The following is a 15025-nucleotide window of genomic DNA, read 5'->3' as shown; positions in this document are numbered from 1 at the left end:
GCGTTAGATTGACCTCCCTATAACTTAGGGTCCTGCTAGAGGAGACAACCTCGATAAAAAAACCCTATCCCAAGGTGTGAGTTGCACGTGCCGATGGGACAGTGTTGGCTGCAGGGGTAGGTGCAGTCGCGAACGTGGCCTCGGGGATTTCGGTTCGGTCCTCGAGTAGCCTCCATTTTTGGGGGTAGGCCTTCCTCGGCATAGAGGGCATGTCGAGGCGTCAATTTATGGACCCTCCACAATAAACACTTTTTGTATATGGGTAAAAAAACAACTCAAACGGAGGAAAACCCCCAAAACGAGCGCGGCCTTCGAGCCCGCTCCAATTAGTGGAAAAGACAAGTAACGTGCCACGTTACCTTGTTATCAGTATTGTTGAGAAGACCGATAGTAACGATGTTTCTGCAACAACAAAGAAACACGGAGCTGCTACATTGAAGGACTTGTCACCATTCCTTATTAAGAAACAGCTAGACTACGCCGCTGGTTCCGATGTTCCAGAAATAAAGAAGCTGAGAATCGGGAGTCTACTTATTCAGACCAGCACAGATCACCAGACCAACAACCTTTTAAAGTTACGATCTTTGGGCGACTTCCCTGTTAATGTTGAACCCCATCGTCAACTTAACAGTAGTAAAGGTGTGATTCGCCACTGGGATCTGTTAAATGCTGAGGAGGAAGAGATTCTTGAAGCACTCTCAGACCAACATGTGACTGCAATGCAGCGAATAAAGACGCGGAAGTCCGGAGAACTAGTACCAACTGCTTCACTTATACTGAATTTTCAAACGACCACTCTCCCAGACAGGGTACGGGCTGGATATTTGAGACTCAAAGTCGGTCCGTACATCCCTAACCCGATGCTTTGTTTCAAATGCCAGCTCTTTGGGCACACTCAGCCTTCCTGCAAGGCCACTACCGCCCTTTCTGGTAAGTGTAGTCTGCCTGAGCATGGGACCGAACCTTGTTCTTCTGGTCCCAAATGCATTAACTGCCAAGGCGAGCACCCAGTCTGCCATCGTGACTGCCCTTCTTTCCAACAAGAGAAGAAAATCAGAGAGTTGGTCGTCACAGAGAAAATCTCCGCTGGTGAAGCAAAACAACGTCTCCGTGAAAGTATACGCACCACTTTACCTGTGCCATTTGCTACAGTTGCTGCAGCTGCTCTGACCCGTCGCAGTGTGGGTGTACAAACCAGCGACGTGTCAACTCAAACAACAACGATTCCCGTTGTAGCTCGTCCTGCTTCGAGGAAACCAGCAACCACTCCTCGCTCCACAGAGAAGAAGTTGAAGCAGGTGCACACTAAAGAATATTTTCTAAAGTCCAGTAGCTCTCCAGTCAGGGCGGCATCGACCACCCTGAAACTTAAAGCGCAGCTGAAAGCTGCTCGGCGGGCGCTCAAAGCACCCGCCCCCACTCCCCCTTCATCCCCTTCGCCCTCTGTGTCCTTACCCGAGGACATGATACAGGACGAAGCCGCGGATGAAGAATTTATCAAGGTGACAGGGCCTAGAAACAGAGTACGCCTTAAAAGGTAACTATAATACCTCTAGCTATGGCTTATTGTCTCCAATGGAACCTTAACGGTTTCCGTACAAATCTCGAGGAACTGCAAATCTTAATATCTGAATTTGACCCTGCGGTTATATGTCTCCAAGAGACACATTTTCGTCCAAATCAATCAGTGATTCTAAACGGATACACGCTATACAGTACCGACAAGCTTCCTGAGGGTCGTCGTGCACACGGTGGTGTTGCAATTGGTGTTCGAGATACCATCCACTCCACACCAATCTTTCTCACCACCCCCCTCCAAGCTGTCGCCGTGCGGGTCCATCTACCACAGCCAATATCTGTGTGCTGTGTCTACATCACAAGGGAGGAGCGATTCTCTCTTGAGGACCTCCATTGTATATTCGAACAACTTCCGTCTCCTGTAGTTCTTTTAGGCGATTTTAATTCCTACCATCGTTTGTGGGGCTCCGTTCGTACAGAGCCCCGTGGTCAAATTGTAGATCAATTCCGTGAGGCATCAGCTTTAACGTTGCTGAATGATGGAATTCCCACATATTTCAGTCCTTCCTCAGGCACATACTCTGCGTTGGACTTGTCCTACTGCAGTCCCAGCCTTGCTCCTACCACATCTTGGAGCGTTCACCCTGATCTCTGTGGGAGTGATCACTTCCCACTCTTTCTTACTCTGGAACATCTTCAGCACTCACGTGAACAACACCCTCACTGGAATCTCAGTCGGGCCGACTGGGATGCCTTCGAGCGTTCAGTGGACCTTGAAGTCGATCTTGCGGCGACTTTACCACCAATCGACGCCTTAGATGTTTTTGTGTCAGGAGTGCATGATGCTGCACGCACCTCCATTCCACATCCCAGTGGACCTGCGAGGCGACGCCCAGTCCCCTGGTGGACTGCGGAGATCAGTGCAGCCATCAAGGACCGCAATCATGCCCTAGATCGATTTAATAAGAACCACACTGCCGCAAACCTCGAGCAGTTCCGCATTAAACGTGCCCGTGCCCGTCTGCTCATTCGAGCCAGTAAGAAAGCGTGCTGGGTCCAATACGTGTCTTCTCTGACGAAGCAGGCTTCGTCGAAAGCCGTTTGGACCAAAGTACGTCGCATCCAGGGTGGTGCATCTACTCCTCTGAGCGCTGTGGAGCACGATGGGACGTTGTACACAGATTCCGGAAACATAGCTAATATCTTGGCCACGCAGTTTTCTGATGCGTCTAGCTCTGAAAATTATGAACCACGTTTCCGCCGTGAGAAGAACCGTCAGGAACGACGCCCTCTAGTTTTTCGAAGTCATAACACCGAGCCATACAACTCTCCATTCACTGAACGGGAGTACGATCAGGCACTTCGAGATTCTAAGAATACATCTCTTGGAGTGGACAAGATCCACTATGAGATGCTTCGTCATCTGCCCATTGGAGCAAGAAATTTCCTTCTGGCAGTATTCAACAGGCTTTGGTTGGAGGAATCTTTCTCCACTTCCTGGAAAGAAGCTATTATTGTTCTCATCCTGAAACCAGGTAAACAACGCACCGCAGCCTCGAGTTAGAGGCCTATTGCCTTAACTAGCTGTGTGTGCAAATTTATGGAACACATGATCAATAAACGTCTCAAATGGTTTTTGGAGGAAAACTCATTGATAACTAATTTTCAATGTGGTTTTCGCTCCAACCGTTCCACACTGGACCATCTGGTTCAGCTGGAAACACATATTCAGGATGCATTCCTCAACAAGGAACATTTAGTTGCAGTTTTCTTGGACCTCCAGAAGGCATATGACAAAACGAGGCGTGCGTGGCCATATGGCGTACTTTATTAAAAACTTTATATCAGATCGTTTTTTCCGGGTACGTGTTGGGAACTCCTTCTCGGATCATCACGAACAAGAGAACGGTGTCCCGCAGGGCAGCGTATTACGTGTGACTCTGTTTGCCATAGCAGTGAACAGTGTTATGGCAAACATTCTTTCCCCTGTGCATTGCCTCCTCTATGTAGACGACCTCACGATCTTTTGTCGCTCACGGAATCTTGCGTCAGCTTCTCGTCAACTCCAACTGACGATAAACCGTTTGGTTGAGTGGTCCTCCCAAACAGGTTTCACCTTCTCATCCGAGAAATCCGTGTGTGTCCACTTTTGTCGTCAGCGTACATGTCATTTCGATCCTGACCTGTACATGGGGAAATCTCTCCTGTGCTTCGTGAATGAGGTACGTTTCCTGGGCCTCATTTTCGATAAGAAATTAACATGGCTACCTCACCTTCGCCAGTTAAAGTTCTCTTGTATTCGAGTTCTCAACCTTTTACGTATTTTATCTCACACTTCCTGGGGTGCTGATAGGACGATACTGCTTCGCTTGTATCGTGCACTCATCAGGTCGAAGCTTGATTATGCATGTGTTGTATATTCTTCTGCCCGCCCATCTAGACTTCGCATCCTAGACACTGTCCAACATGCTGGTATACGTGTGTGCTCTGGTGCTTTTCGGACCAGTCCAGTCGCCAGTTTGTATGTAGAGGCATCTGAGCCGTCGCTGTCTCTGCGTAGACAGCGGCTGGTAGTGAACTACTTCCTCCATCTTCGCTCGATGCCTTCACATCCCTCATTTCACACCATCTTGACGAGAATAGGCTGGCAAGGTATCGGCTCCGCCCTAGTGCCACTAGACCATTTGGTGTTCGTGCAGACGAGATCCTGTCAGCACTTGGTGTTGACAGTGATCTTCCTGGCGTCTCTCCACTCATTCCGCCCCTCCCTACCTGGGAGTTTCCTGCACCGTCAATCGATTACACTCTGACTGCCCTTCCAAAAGCAGAAACACCAATGGTTGTATACCAGCAACGGTTTTTAGAACTTCGTGCGAAGCACCCCAATTTTAATGTGTTTTACACGGATGGGTCCAAGACAGTGGAATCTGTTGGTTGCGCCTTCGTCCTAGACTCTCAAAGTTCCAGTTACTCGCTACATCCTGCCTATTCCATTTATACGGCAGAGTTGTACGCCATTCTAAAGGCACTGGACTTTGCAGACGTGAATGGGCTGAAGAAAGTCCTTGTGTGCTGTGATTCGACCAGCGTGTTGCAGTCTCTGGATTCGCCGTATTCCCGGCATCCAGTAGTGCAACGCATATTTAGACGGCTTGTGTCCTTATCTGCCAGCGCGGATGTACGCTTCTGTTGGGTCCCTAGCCACGTGGGCATCCTGGGGAACGAAGCAGCAGATGCTGCCGCCAAGTCTGCTGATGCAGGGGGTGTAAGGGGTGACCTTCCACGTAGTACACCCAAATGTCAACCTCACTTCCACGTTAGTGCACCCTGGACTGAAGACTAACGAGGCTCTGGCGACTGGCACCATGGCCACTATAATTTTGTTTGTATTGTCCTGTTTTTTGTCCTTATGTGTGCTGAGTGCCCCTTTACAGCCTCAGCTTTTAATGAAAGTCCGAACATTTTAATATTTTATGATTTTAGTACTGCAAAGGTAGAGTTGCTATTTGTAACGCTAAGGGGCTGGACCCCGTATAATGTGACTGGTGCAAGATAGCCTTAGTGCTGACGCACCCACAATTTTAAATTCAAATTCAAATTCAAATTCTGCTGATGCAGATGGCGACGTTGTCGTCCTCCTTTTGCCTGCTAGCGACCTGCGGAATGTGTTCCGTTGTTGCCTTCTTGACACTTGGCAGGCCGAGTGGGATGCGGAAACGTGGAACAAGCTTCACGCTGTTAAGCCCACCATAGGTGCTTGGCGTTCCTCGTCCCGTCCCTCTCGGCGAGAAGAAGTAATTCTTACTCGCATGCGTCTAGGACACAGCCGTCTAACGCATAGTCACCTGCTCCAAGGGCTGGACCCTCCGTTATGTCGTGTTTCAATGTTTTATTAAGCATTCGACACATTCTCGTTGAATGTGTCGCTCTTGCTTACCTCCGGCAGACTTTTAACCTTTCTGGCTGTTTGTCATCCCTCTTGGGTGATGACAGCAGTATTTTAACAAATGTTTTTACTTTTTTGCGAAGAGCTGGACTCTTCCACCATCTGTAAGGAGGTTTTTTAGTTTGTTTGTTCTGACTCTTTAATGTGTCGTGTTTGTCTCGTGCAGGTCTCTTTACAACCTTGCACTTTTACTTTTTCCTAATAGGCTATCTACACCCCTTTTTTAAAATTTCAGTCAGAATTTTAGATAAGGGGACATTTCCCCGTATACATAGAAGGGTGCGAAATGGCCTTAAGTGCCGACGCACCCAGATATTTTATTTCAATCAATCAATCAATCAAACAATGCGTTAGAATGTGAACTTGGGCTGAGCATGGGTGTTTTTTGTCTCTCTTCACCGTCGCGAGTAGCCGAAAATGGAAGAGAAACAATACCAAATGACAAAAACAACAAAAAAGCTATTAGAATAAGCGAGACGGAAATAGTGCTGTTGTAATTCCCGAAAATGATTCAAGAATTTTTTCTTTCTTTCGAAAATAGTGTTATCCTAGCCCAGGAGAGGGGTGGAAGAATAAATAAACTCCTTTCCCATACACTTTGGCAAACAGAATCGCAAAGTTGCCACTGGACGTGCGATGGGAAAAATAATAGAAATCCGAAAACAAGAAGAGTTTGTCACAGCCAGGGAGGCACATGAGAGGAGGTACCTACCACTGGTTGGATCCACTCACTCTAGAGAGGAAATCTCCTGCTCTTGCATGTCGGTGTCTTACAGGAAGCCATACGTATGATATCTTAGCAAGTGACATGCAGCACTTTTACAAAGTAGTGGGTGTGGTATCTGATAATGAAGCAGACTTTGTGAAGGCATTCAAGGAGTTTTCTGTGAGTGAATCGGATGTGGTGGAAGAATAAATCACAGACATTCTTGCCGAAGGAGATTGTACTTTGCCGCTTCATATCCTCTGTGCAGTTCACCCTTTGCACCTTGTTTCAGATGCCAACTACAAAAGGCTCTTTCGAATTGCATTTACTAAAGCACAGGTATTATGTAACAAATCCAGGCAGTCTTCCCAAGTTGCTGACATCGTGCAAAAACAACTTGGTGCATGTACTCAGTGCATTCCGCTCTATCGGCACTATGTCAGTACTTTGCAAAGCACGAGCAGAAAGTCCATGCAATTTGTAATGTACTTGGCCTGTACAGACTTTTACAAAATTAGATTAAATTTTTCAAGGTAGGTGCGATATTATACGGATGGAAAACTTGGTCCCTTACATTGAAAGAGGAACAAATTAAGAGTATTTGAAAATAATACTCTTAGAAAAATATTTGGACCTAAAAGGGATGAGGAGATGGTTACATAATTCAGAACTAAGGTAAGTCTCCCTAAGTTCGCCACCTTAAGTGTTGTTTCGAGACATGAAAAATTTGCAGTTGATATTTAAAAAAATATATACTTTTCATTTCTCAAGATCCTTGATTTATCATTTGGCCGGCAAATCAGTTTTCATTACATCAAAATACGTAGATGTATGCACATATATCTATACATGAATATACATACACACTTATCATCATCTCCAATATTTTTTTAACGTACTACAGTAGTTAAGTCAATATACGTAAAATTCTACTATTCAAACAAACCAATCGGGGTGTAAGGGGTACCTTCCACGTAGTACACCCTGGACTGTAGACTAACGAGGCTCTGGCGACTGGCACTATGGTCAGTATAATTTAGTGTGTGTTGTCCTGTTTTTTGTCCTTGTGTGTGTGCTGAGTGCCCGTTTAGAGCCTCAGCTTTTAACAAAAGTCAGAAGATTTTAAGATTTTTAGTTATGCAACGTTAGAGCTATCATTTGTAATGAACCCCCTCCATGTAGGACTGCCTTGACGGGGCGAGGGGGCTTAGTAGGGAGGTCAATTTCATCTCATCATTTCACCCATTCTTCATATCCATATCTCACGTTTTTCACCATTCCATCACGTCATTCATCTCCATATCTTTGACCTCCCTCTAAGAAACTTTTGTAGGGAGGTCATTTTCATCTCATCATTTCACTCATTCTTCACATCCATATCTCACGTTTTCACCATCCCATCACTTCATTCATCTCCATATCTTTGACCTCCCTATAACTAAGGGTCCTGCTAGAGGAGACAACCTCGATAAAAAAACCCTATCCCAAGGTGTGAGTTGCACGTGCCGATGGGACAGTGTTGGCTGCAGGGGTAGGTGCAGTCGCGAACGTGGCCTCGGGGATTTCGGTTTGGTCCTCGAGTAGCCTCCATTTTTGGGGGTAGGCCTTCCTCGGCATAGAGGGCATGTCGAGGCGACAATTTATGGACCCTCCACAATAAATCTTTTTGTATATGGGTACAAAAAACAACTCAAACGGGGGGAAACCCCCAAAACGAGCGCGGCCTTCGAGCCCGCTTCAAATATTGGAAAAGACAAGTAACGTGCCACGTTATCTTGTGATTAGTATTGTGCAGAAGACCGAGAGTAACGATGAATCTGCAACAACAAAGAAACATGGAGCTGCTACATTAAAGGACTTGTCACCGTTTCTAATCAAGAAACAGCTAGACTACGCCGCTGGTTCAGACGTACCAGAAATAAAGAAGCTGCGAAACGGGAGTCTACTTATCCAGACCAGCACAGATCACCAGACCAACAACCTTTTAAAGTTAAGATCTTTGGGCGACTTCCCTGTTAATGTTGAACCTCACCGTCAACTTAACAGTAGTAGAGGTGTGATTCGCCACTGGGATCTGCTAAATGCTGAGGAGGAAGAGATTCTTGAAGCACTCTCAGACCAACATGTGACTGCAGTGCAGCGAATAAAGACGCGTAAGTCCGGAGAACTAGTACCAACTGCTTCACTTATACTGACGTTTCAATCGACCACTCTCCCAGACAGGGTACGGGCTGGATATTTGAGACTCAAAGTCCGTCCATACATCCCTAACCCGATGCGTTGTTTCAAATGCCAGCACTTTGGGCACACTCAGCCTTCCTGCAAGGCCACTACCGCCCTTTGTGGTAAGTGTAGTCTGCCTGAGCATGGGACCGAACCTTGTTCTTCTGGTCCCAAATGCATTAACTGCCAAGGCGAGCACCCAGTCTGGCATCGTGACTGCCCCTCTTTCCAACAAGAGAAGAAAATCAGAGAGTTGGTCGTCACAGAGAAAATCTCTGCTGGTGAAGCGAAACAACGTCTCCGTGAAAGCATACGCACCACTCTACCTGTGCCATTCGCTACAGTTGCTGCAGCTGCTCTTACCCGTCGCAGCATAGGGGTACAAACCAGCGACGTGTCCACCCAAACGACAACGCTTTCCGTAGTAGCTCGCCCTACTTCAAGGAAACCAGCAATCACTCCTCGCTCCACAGAGAAAAAGTTCAAGCAGGTACATACGAAAGAATACTTTCTGAAGTCCAGTAGCTCTCCAGTCAGGGTGGCAGCCACCACCCTGAAACTTAAGGCGCAGCTGAAAGCTGCCCGGCGTTCGCTCAAAGCACCCGCCCCCACTCCTCCTCCTTCATCCCCTTCGCCCTCTGTGTCCTTACCCGAGGACATGATACAGGACGAAGCCGCGGATGAAGAATTTATCAAGGTGACAGGGCCTAGAAATAGAGTACGCCTTAAAAGGTAACAATAACACCTACAGCTATGGCTTATTGTCTCCAATGGAACCTTAACGGTTTCCGTACACATCTCGAGGAACTGCAAATTCTAATATCTGAATTTGACCCTGCCATTATATGTCTCCAAGAGACACATTTTCGTCCAAATGAATCAGTGATTCTGAACGGATACACGCTTTACCGCACCGACAAGCTTCCTGAGGGTCGTCGTGCACACGGTGGTGTAGCAATCGGTGTTCGAGATAACATCCACTCAACGCCAATCTTTCTCACCACCCCCCTCCAAGCTGTCGCCGTGCGGGTCCATCTACCACAGCCAATATCTGTGTGCTGTGTCTACATCACAAGGGAGGAGCGATTCTCTCTTGAGGACCTCCTTTCTATATTCGAACAACTTCCGTCTCCTGTAGTTCTTTTGGGCGATTTTAATTCCTACCATCGTTTGTGGGGCTCCGTTCGTACAGAGCCCCGGGGTCAAATTGTAGATCAATTCCGTGAGGCATCAGATTTAACGTTGCTGAATAATGGGACTCCCACATATTTCAGCCCTTCCTCTGGCACATATTCTGCGTTGGACTTGTCCTTTTGCAGTCCCAGCCTTGCTCCTACCACATCTTGGAGCGTTCATCCTGATCTCTGTGGGAGTGATCACTTCCCTCTCATTCTTACCTTCGAACATCTTCAGCAATCACGTGAACAACACCCTCACTGGAATCTCAGTCGGGCCGACTGGGAAGCCTTCGAGCGCGCAGTGGACCTTGAACTCGATCTTGCGTCGACTTTACCACCAATTGACGCCTTAGATGTCTTTGTGTCAGGAGTGCATGATGCTGCACGCACCTCCATTCCACATCCCAGTGGACCTGCGAGGCGACGCCCAGTCCCCTGGTGGACTGCGGAGATCGGTGCAGCCATCAAGGACCGCAATCATGCTCTCGATCGATTTAATAGGAACCACACTGCCGCAAACCTCGAGCAGTTCCGCATTAAACGTGCCCGTGCCCGTCAGCTCATTCGAGCCAGCAAGAAGGCGTGCTGGGTCCAATACGTGTCTTCTCTGACGAAGCAGACTTCGTTGAAAGCCGTTTGGACCAAAGTACGTCGCATCCAGGGGGGTGCATCTACTCCTCTGAGCGCTCTGGAGCACGACGGGACGTTGTACACAGATTCCGGAGACATAGCTAATATCTTGGCCACGCAGTTTTCTGGTGCGTCCAGCTCTGTAAATTATGAACCACGTTTCCGCCGTGAGAAGGACCGTCAGGAACGACGCCCTCTCGTTTTTCGAAGTCATAACACCGAGCCATACAACTCCCCATTCACTGAATGGGAGTTCGATCAGGCACTTCGAGATTCTAAGAACACAGCTCCTGGAGTGGACAAGATCCACTATGAGATGCTTCGTCATCTGCCCATTGGAGCAAGAAATTTCCTTTTGGCGGTATTCAACAGGCTTTGGTCGGAGGACTCTTTCCCCACTTCCTGGAAAGAAGCTATTATTGTTCCCATCCTGAAACCAGGTAAACAACGCACCGCAGCCTCGAGTTACAGGCCTATTGCCTTAACTAGCTATGTGTGCAAGTTGATGGAACGCATGATCAACAAGCGTCTCACCTGGTTTTTGGAGGAAAACTCTATGATAAGTAATTTTCAATGTGGTTTTCGCTCCAACCGTTCCACACTGGACCATCTGGTTCAGCTGGAAACACATATTCAGGATGCATTCCTCAACAAGGAACATTTAGTTGCACTTTTCTTTGACCTCCAAAAAGCATATGACACAACGTGGCGTTTTGGCATCCTAAAGCAGCTCCATTCTTGGGGCGTCCGTGGCCATATGGCGTACTTTATTAAAAACTTTTTATCAGATCGTTTTTTCCGCGTACGTGTTGGGAACTCCTTCTCGGATCTTCACGAACAAGAGAACGGTGTCCCGCAGGGCAGCGTATTAAGTGTGACTCTGTTTGCCATAGCAGTGAACAGTGTTATGGCAAGCATTGTTGCCCCTGTACATGGTCTTCTGTATGTAGACGACCTCACGATCTTTTGTCGCTCACGGAATCTCGCGTCAGCTTCTCGTCAACTCCAACTGACGATAAAACGTTTGGTTGAGTGGTCCTCCCAAACAGGTTTCACCTTCTCATCCGAGAAATCCGTGTGTGTTCACTTTTTTCGTCAGCGTACATGTCATTTAGATCCTGACCTGTACATGGGGAAGTCTCCCCTGTGCTTCGTGAATGAGGTCCGCTTCCTGGGCCTCATTTTCGATAAGAAATTAACATGGCTACCTCACCTTCGCCAGTTAAAGTTCTCTTGTCTTCGAGTTCTCAACCTTTTACGCGTTTTATCTCATACTTCTTGGGGTGCTGATAAGACGGTATTGCTTCGCCTATACCGTGCACTCATCAGGTCGAAGCTAGATTATGGATGTGTTGTGTATTCTTCTGCTCGCCCATCTAGACTTCGCATCCTAGACACTGTGCACCATGCTGGTATACGTGTGTGCACTGGTGCCTTTCGGACCAGTCCAGTCGCCAGTTTGTATGTAGAGGCATCTGAGCCGTCGCTGTCTCTGCGAAGACAGCGGCTGGTAGTTAACTACTTCCTCCATCTTCGCTCGATGCCTTCACATCCTTCATTCCACACCATCTCAGACGAGGGTAGGCTGGCAAGGTATCGGCTCCACCCTAGTGTCACTAGACCATTTGGTGTTCGTGCAGACGAGATCCTGTTAGCACTTGGTGTTGACAGTGATCTTCCTGGCGTCTCTCCACTCATTCCGCCTCTCCCTACCTGGGAGTTTCCTGCACCTTCTATCGATTTTTCTCTGACTGCTCTTCCAAAGTCAGACACACCAATGGTTGTATACCAGCAACGGTTTTTAGAACTTCGTGCGAAGCACCCCAATTTTAATGTGTTTTACACGGATGGGTCCAAGACATTCGAATCAGTTGGTTGCGCCTTCGTCCTAGACTCTCAAAGTTCCAGTTACTTGCTACATCCTGCCTGTTCCATCTATACGGCAGAGTTGTACGCCATTCTAAAGGCACTGGACTTTGCAGACGTCAATGGTCTGAAGAAAGTCCTTGTGTGCTGTGATTCGACCAGCGTGTTGCAGTCTCTGGATTCGCCGTATTCCCGGCATCCAGTAGCGCAACGCATATTCAGACGGCTTGTGTCCTTATCTGCCAGCACAGAAGTACACTTCTGTTGGGTCCCTAGCCACGTGGGCATTCAGGGGAACGAAGCAGCTGATGCTGCCGCCAAGTCTGCTGATGCAGATGGCGACGTTCTCGTCCACCTTTTGCCAGCTAGCGACCTGCAGAATGTGTTCCGTTCTCGCCTTCTTGACACTTGGCAGACCGAGTGGGATGTGGAAACGGGGAACAAGCTTAACGCTGTTAAGCCCACCATAGGTGTTTGGCGTTCCTCGTCTCGTCCCTCTCGGCGAGAAGACGTTATTTTTACCCGCCTGCGTATAGGACACAGCCGTCTCACGCATGGTCACCTACTGCAAGGGCTGGACCCTCCGTTGTGTCGTACTTGTAATGTTATTTTAAGCATCCGACACATTCTCGTTGAATGTGTCGATCTTGCTTACCTCCGGCAGACTTTTAACCTTTCCGGCTGTTTGTCATCCCTCTTGGGTGATGACAGCAGTATTTTATCACATGTTTTTAGTTTTTTGCGAAGAGCTGGACTCTTCCACCGTCTGTAAGGAGGTTTTTAGTTTATTCTGACTTTTTAATGTGTTGTGTTTGTCTCGTGCAGGTCTTTTTACAACCTTGCACTTTTAGTTTTTCTTAAGGGGCAATCTACACCCCTTTTTTAAATCTCAGTCAGAATTTTAGATAAGGGGACATTTCCCCGTATACACAGAAGGGTGCGAAATGGCCTCAAGTGCCGACGCACCCATATATTTTTTTTTTTTTAAATTTTTTTTTTCATTTGTAATGATAAGGGGCTGGCCCCTGTATAATATGACAGATGCAAAATAGCCTAAGTGCTGACGCACCCAACATTTTAAATTCAAATTCAAACAAACCAATCACTACACTATGCTAGTACTAGGAAATTTGTGTACTGTTCTGGTTTCATCAATTTAATATGCTGAACTATACAGACTAAATAATATTACGGCGCACTTTACTTAACATTACGTTCTCTTTAACATATTTCCTTGCACTTAAATTTTTAAAAATATATTTATGTAACACTTCTGAAAGAACAAAAAAACATGATTCGCTATAAATCAACTTTGTAAGAATTACAATATCTGCATCTGGTTAAATTCACAAAGCACACTATAGACATTAAAGCAATACTAAGAATTTTGTGTGCGTGTGTGTTTTCGGATCCAAGATTGTCAGCATTGTTGGATACATCTTCATTTATAGTTTTAAGCTTTGAGAGATATTTATGTTAATCTAGTTTCGAACATCTCCACAAGTTTGTTATCGAGGGACTGATTGTGTATGGTTTCCCGAGTGTGACAATTGACCACACTTGTGGTGTATTGTTTATTTTTGTCTATACACAAGTAAGGGCCTAGATATAAGTTGCATGCAGTACTTTTTAATGCTTGTATGCCAAGGACTGTTTTGCTGATGGTTTTTCATGAACACAAGTTCACCTACCACTTCCCTACTTGATTGAAGTGCATCAAAGTTGGCCAATTTCTTGCTGCTCTTCTGCTTATTTTTTGAACTAGCCATCATCCACTTGGGTGGTGCTGTTCAGACGTAGTTCTGAAGGCGTGAAATCAAACTGGTCTGAGATAGTTGTTTAACAACACCAAAGGATCATTTACATAGCCTGGTCACTTTGCATGATTTTCTTCACATAAAACTTGCATCAATCGATTTAATGCGGCATGGTACCTTTCCACCAGATTTGAGTTTGGATGGTAATGTGGAGTAAAATATCTAAACTGCTGTCAATTGTCACATATGATGACATCAGGTATTGAAACGGTGTGCTGACAGTGTGTTCGCCTTGCCAATCACCCGCAACACAAATACCACGAACCCTAACGCCAACTGTTTGATAACCGGTGGTGGCATATAGTGGTTCATATCAACTTTAAACTGTAGGCCCAGTCTCGATTAGCCTTACTATGCATAAAGTGGACTTAAAACACCAAATCCACCTATCTTCCATCGAGATCTACTGTTTTACGTCAGATTTCATATTTTCCCACGAGAAATACCTAAATATTTGGTTAATTTTTTAGTGGTTGCAAAGTGTCCTGATTTGTCATGGAAGTGAATTAACATGTTTCCAATCAGATGTGAGGGTATGCCCACTCTCAGCCTTGAAGGATCATGGAAATCCCTTAAACATAAGATGTTTTCGGGGTGTAAGGGGTGCTCCTTCCACGTAGTGCAGCCAATAGTCAACCTCTCTTCCACGTAGTACACCCTGGACTGCAGACTAACGAGGCTCTGGCGACTGGCCCCAAGGCCAGTATAATTTTCTTTGTGTTGTCCTGTGTTTTGTCCATATTTGTGCTGAGTGCTCCTTTACAGCCTTAGCAGTAGTGTCAATATGTGACTCCCACTGCAACTCTGATTTCTTGACCAAACGACCACAAAAAGTTGAAAAACTCACTTTCTCTCCACGTTCCGCGCCTCATTTATTGCGCTGACGATGTTTCACGGGCGCAGAAAAGCAGTGATGAGTGAAAGATGAGCTCTCATCCTCTCATCCTCTCATCTTCTCATCCTCTCATCTTCTCATCTTCTCATCCTCCAAAATGTTTGTAGATCGTGACCTTTGTAAACCTCTCTCTCGAGAACGATGTGCCACACACACACACACACACACACACACACACACACACACACACACATACACTCATTTTCTCTCCACGTTCCGTGCCTTATTTATTACGCTGGCGATGTT

This window comes from Lepisma saccharinum, unplaced genomic scaffold, assembly GCF_977018435.1.
Source record: "Lepisma saccharinum unplaced genomic scaffold, izLepSacc3.1 HAP1_SCAFFOLD_35, whole genome shotgun sequence".
Taxonomy (NCBI): Eukaryota; Metazoa; Arthropoda; class Insecta; order Zygentoma; family Lepismatidae; genus Lepisma; species Lepisma saccharinum.
Note: the sequence above shows the minus strand (reverse complement) of the source record.